At 30.8% G+C, this 6000-nt stretch overlaps 1 long non-coding RNA gene across 1 annotated transcript; it reads left to right on the top strand.

The window, feature by feature from the left end:
* Positions 1 to 3814: 3814 nt before the first annotated feature.
* On the top strand, positions 3815 to 5575 carry LOC145823291 (uncharacterized). The gene is made up of 2 exons (XR_014365579.1): positions 3815 to 4265; positions 5392 to 5575. It is a non-coding gene; the product is annotated as an uncharacterized LOC145823291 (long non-coding RNA).
* Positions 5576 to 6000: the final 425 nt, after the last annotated feature.

The raw sequence follows: 6000 nt of genomic DNA, 5'->3' as shown, positions 1-6000 counted from the left end.
TATTATTTATATAAAAAATTAAATATTTTAGATAATAGAAATAATGTGCTTAGATCAATTTTGTATGAATTGCTTATTTTCTTACCCTCTATTTTTTTTTAAATTTTTTATACAAAATTAATTCAAAAACATTGTTGTTATTCAATTGACATAATTTTTTGCATGGATGATATTCTCGACGAACCTTAACGGTTCGAATTATTGAAACAAAATCCAAAAGTGGGCCCACTAACGATGGACCCAATTATAAATACATCTCTTGAAATTTACCTAAAATATAAATTGCTCCCCTGTAGATCTAGAAAAAAAATCCCGGCCCATCAAATTCTAATAGAATAATAAACGACCCATTTTATTAAAAAATTATCAAGTCAATTAATATTTTTTAATGATATCATAAATATATTTTAATTAACAATTCATGTAATTTTATTGTTGTATAGGATAGTAGTTAGGGAGAGTGACCAATAAGTCCCATATTTTGAACTTGTAATCCATATAGTTCCATATTTTTTCCTGTGATCCATTTAGCCTTTTTGGATGTGTAATGACACATTTGCCCGCCATATTGGAGTGTCAAATTTAAAAAAAGTACACTAAAGAGTTTTTAGTGTCACATCATACCCGCCACATTAGAGTGTCATATTTGGAAAAAGTACACTAAAGAGTTTTTAATTTTTTTAGAGTGTCACACCATATCTGCCACGTTGGAGTATTAGATGTCACATTTGGGAAAAGTATTGTAAGGAGTTTTTAATTTTTTTTAGAGTGTCACATTATACTCGTCACGTTATCACATGTTAAAAAAGTATACTAATAAATTTTTATTTTTTTTAGATTATTTCATCATACCCGCCACGTTATCATGCTTGAGAAAAGTACACTAAAGACTTTTTAATTTTATTTTTTAGAATTTCATATCATACCCGCCACACATTGTCACGTTAGGAGTTTTTATTTTTTTTTGAAGTGTCACATCATACCCGCCAAGTTATCACATTTAGAAAAAGTACACTAAGAAGTTTTTATGTTTTTTAGATTGTCACATCATACTCGCTACATTGTCATGTTTGAGAAAAATATACTAAGTAGTTTTTAATTTTTTTTCGAGTGTCACATCATACCCATCATGTTTTCACGTTTGAAAAAAGTACAATAAATAATTTTTATTTTTTTTGAAGTATCAGATCATACTCACCACGTTGTCACATTTGAGAAAAGTACGCTACGATGTTTATATTATTTTTTTTGAGTAAAAGTTTTGGAGTGTCACATCATTCCCGGCACGTTGTCACATTTAAGAAAAGTACACTAAGAAGTTTTTAATTTTTTTGGACTGTCACATCGTTAGAGTGTCACATTCATACTCGCCACATTGGAGTATCACATCGTACCTATCATATTAATAAAAGGGTATAGTTGTCCACCAAAATATTACCCAAAAAAAAAAAAAAAAGGGACTGTACGGAAAGAAACTCTCCACTAATCAGACTTAGCAAATCCATAGAAAAAACTTGGGACTAAGGCCTCGTTTGAGAACCCTCCCTTTTAACCAAAAAGTCAAAAAGTTACTATTTGAGAACAAGCTAATTTAGTAACTTTTTGGCTATTTGGCTAAAATATGAGTTAAAAAAACTAGTATGTTTGTGATGACTTTTTGGCTTTTTAAGAAAAGATGTGCAAAAAGTAGAGAGAAAAGAGAATCTTTGACTTTTTGGTATGAGTTGTTGGCTTTTTGGCTAATTTAGTAACTTTTTGTACTTTTTGGCTAAAAAGGAAGGTTCCCAAACGAGGTCTAAATTAGCCAAAAAGCTAATAACCTATACCAAAAAGTCAAAGATTCTATTTTCTCTCTACTTTTTGCACATCTTTTCGTAAAAAGCTAAAAATTCATCCCAAATATACTAATTTTTTTTAGCTCATATTTTAGCCAAATAGCCAAAAAGTTACTAAATTAGCCTGTTCCCAAACGATTGGAGTACTTATTTGTGAGATGAGATTTATTGGTAAATATCCCTAGTAGTTAGGAATTTCATTTTTTATATTAATTCTATTAAATTAAAAATTCTGACAATAAGATTTTTATAATTTCAAAAATTATAGAAACAATTCGTATTTTAAGCACATCTCAGAGAATATATTTAACCTTGAATTTTCTAGTTATTCTTCTATTATTTTTTTAAGTTTTTATATTTTTAGGTTTTACTCAACTACACAAATATGAAAATAAGAAAATAAATATAAAAAAATAGCTAAAAAAAAAATTAATTTTTTGACTTTTTATTGACTCGTTTTTTTTTTTTTTTTGGGGGTCTTTAATTAACTTCTTTAGATTAAAATCTATTTATTTTTTACTTTTTTAAGAAATTTTAAATTTTTTTTTACTAAAAATAGAAAAATTTGAAAAAAAATTTGTGACTTCAATTGGTTGTCAAACCAAGACACATACATTATACATACTAATACACGGGGTAAAAATATATATTTAATATTATGAAATATATTACTCTTAAGGTTTTTTTTATTCAACTCCTTACAAAATATTTTGTATTAGTTTAAGAACAATTAAAATATATTTACTAGTGTAAGGATACTAACTTTTTTTTTTTTTTTTTTTTTTTTTTTTTTTTTTTTTTTTAGACAAAACTATCCTTAGTCATGTTTTATTTTTCCACCACCTCCAATCAAAATTGCCACTACCACTTTTAGCTGCTACCTCTAATTTTTGGGACCACCTCCAACCACCGGCAACAACTTTTCGGTGACCACTGCCAGTCCATTTTTGACAAACCTCCGACGAAGTGAAATTTCACTGTCTTAGCACAATAAAATTCTCTGATGACTCTCTGACGAAGTGAAATTTCATCATGACAATAAAATTCGACTCAGTGAAATTTCTCAAAGTAAAATTTTACTATAATGATGAAATTTCATTATGTGACAGCGAAATAGAACTGTTTTGAACAAAAAAAGAAATAGAAAAATAGTAGAGAGAAAGAATAGAAATCAAAGTTCTAGAGTATGATTACTAACAGTGCAATTTATTTTAGATCTAGATGGCGGTAGTGATGGATCTGGAAGTGGCATAATAGATCTAGAAGCAGTGGTAGTAGATATGGAAAAGGAAACAACGAGTTTGTAGCTATGAATGACACCTTGACACTCGGTTCAAATATGGATTGTAAATGGGAATGGAGGCAATTTGTTTTAGATCTAGACGGTGGTTATGAACGTTAGTAGCGGTAATAGCGGCGATAGGAAAATGGTTGAAGCAATTTAGATAGATAGAGAGATAGAGATAGAGAGAGAGAGAGAGAGAGAGAGAGAAATGTGCAAAGAGTGAGAAAAATAAGAGAGAGACATAATCTAAAATGTGTGTAGTGTTTTTTGAGTTTTAGAGTATTTTTGACCATTTATCTCAAAACCTTTTCTTATCCTACAAAAATTTGAAATTCAAGGACCTTAACTAATATGGAATTATTCAATAGAAATATGTAAAGGGATCCATCCTATGATGTCCCGGGTATATAACCTACTTTATTCTCCTCTTAATCATGTTTAATTTCTCTTTTTCGGAAATTCGAAGCCAATCCAAGGTCTCGTCAACCGCATGAGTTTGTTGCACTTCGTAATTTCTTGTGTGGGTCTAATCTTGTCTTAGGAATCAAAATTTCCATGTTTCGGGTGCGGAGGAGGGACTAGAGTGGAGGAAAACATCTAGGCAAGCTTAAGATCTCTTTGATAAGCAAAACTGCATGTGGGGAGTGTAGCCGCACGTGTGGATGGGATGCCACATGTGTAGGAAGGAAGCAGGGGCAATGGTTGCATTATGAGATAATTGTAGGTGTGGATAGCACATGCAAGGAGAGTATCGCACATGCTGAAATGGGTGTTGCACGTGCGGTAAAGAGGTGAATTTATAGAGTTCCATTCTTAATTAATCGAATGTACGGTCAAGGGACCGACATGTGCCAGAAAGTGGTTGTCATAATTTTTTTTTTTCTTTTTTCTTCCTTTCAAGTGAGTACCTTTTCGTTTATATCATTTCTCTGTCTCTCTAAAATTCATTTCCTTTCCCCTCTCTTCACAAAACACTCAACCACCATCATAAATTTTTGATCTCTTTAATTCCATTGAATATTTGACCCAAGTTCCTTCATCAAATTTGGAAAGCTTATCAAGGGCTACATCTTGTGTGGTAGAGATCAGGTTTCGACACCGTCAATTTTAGAGGTTTCTTCTCTTCTCTTTGTTCATAACTTGAGGTAGGGATGTTCTTAGAGCTATATATATATAATTACAAGTCTATCTTTGTTTTGAAGCAAATTTCTTATATTTTGAGTTGTGATTTTGAAATCAAGAACTCTTGGTGATTTTAAAAGTGGGTTCTCTAATATTTCTTCAAATTTTTTAGAGTGTGAGCTATGTTGATGATTGTGGGTGATATTTGAGAAAAACCCCTTCAAATAATAAGAGAAACCTAAATTTTTTGTGAAACCCTAGAAAATGGGAGATTTGGAGAAATTGTTGAAACATTATAAATTCATGCTTGGTATGATATTGTTGTGGATATGATGGAGAAATTGTTATACTCACACTTAATGCTGTAATTCCGTAGAAATGGGGAAAGATTGATTTTTTTTTTCCTTTTTTTTATTATAAAAAAATAAGGGTAAAATAACATATTATCTTGAGTATTTTGAAAGAACGAGCACATGAAATGTAATATTGTTATTTATCTCTTGGAATACATGTGAGTTAAAATGTTGAGAAAAGATATGGAAAACTTAATCACAATGGAAGATTGTGTGGTGTAATTAAGAAATTGATAATTATAATATGTTGATATAATCATGCATTATCATTCCATTCATTTTCATTTTTATTGTCATTGCTTTTGAACTAGCATTTGAGAATATTTCCTTGGGAAAGAAATCGTTTTGCAAGAGAAATGTTGTTATTGAACTGTTTTGGGGTAAATACAGTGGTAAGTCTGACTAGGAGGTATAATTTGAGAATTAAATTGGCTTGAGATCCTTGGTGAAAGTCTAGAAACCTGCGCGGTAGATTCCAAATTTCTTTCTGTTTAAGAGTCGATAAAGTGGCAATTGGTAGTGCTTGATATGCCTATTTGCAGAAACCAGTTTAGGGATTATCTAAGTCGTATTTACCAACCCTCTTTGAAATTATAATGAAACGATTGGTTTTGATTGTACTTCCAAATGAGCATTGAGCATGAACTTTTCAAATGAGAAAGACATTGATTCTGTGCATGTCATGACATTTCATCCATTTCATTTTCATCCATTTCACAAGGTTGTATAAAATGAATATACTTTGTTAAGAATTATCTACTGGGCTTATGGCTCACCCTTACTGGATTTGTTGCAGGAAAAATTGTGGTGATTCCACCTAACTGGAGGCGAGTGAATGTTCGAGAGTGCAAGACTCTTTTGTTTGTTTTTTTCTGTATGTTTTGACAAGCCAAGGGTTTTACGTGTATGGGTTCGATAAACTTTCATCTATAACCAAGCTTAAGCTTTGGAATTTATAGCCCAAGGGGCCTTATTTTGCATTTGTTCCTCTTATTTTACTTGTCTCGCAAGCTATAGATTTATGCTGTAAAGGAGATTGAATATGTATTTGTACGTGGGACACTTTTATAAATCTCTCATATGATATGGAATATAAACGTAGAAGGTTTTATCAGTAGGGTGGTGATTGGAGAATTAAGATCATTTGATTGAATGGATTAATCAGTCATTTTATGTGAATTATTTGAGGGCGTTACACATCCCTAATTTACCCCACTCTTAGGGTATATAACATTTATATGTGTACTATTACATTTCATACCAAATACTTTAAGATATATTGATTCAATGAATCTGATGCCCAAAAGAGAAAAAAACAGAGAAAAAAGAAAAAAGAAAAAAATCTATATAAAACTTATGGTAAACATATATACCTCATAAGATTTGCTTAAAATACGAATTGTCC

The sequence above is a fragment of the Camellia sinensis genome, chromosome 4, assembly GCF_055761805.1.
Source record: "Camellia sinensis isolate YWXY chromosome 4, ASM5576180v1, whole genome shotgun sequence".
NCBI classification, from domain to species: domain Eukaryota; kingdom Viridiplantae; phylum Streptophyta; class Magnoliopsida; order Ericales; family Theaceae; genus Camellia; species Camellia sinensis.
Note: the sequence above shows the minus strand (reverse complement) of the source record. Positions and strands in the feature narration are given on the sequence as shown.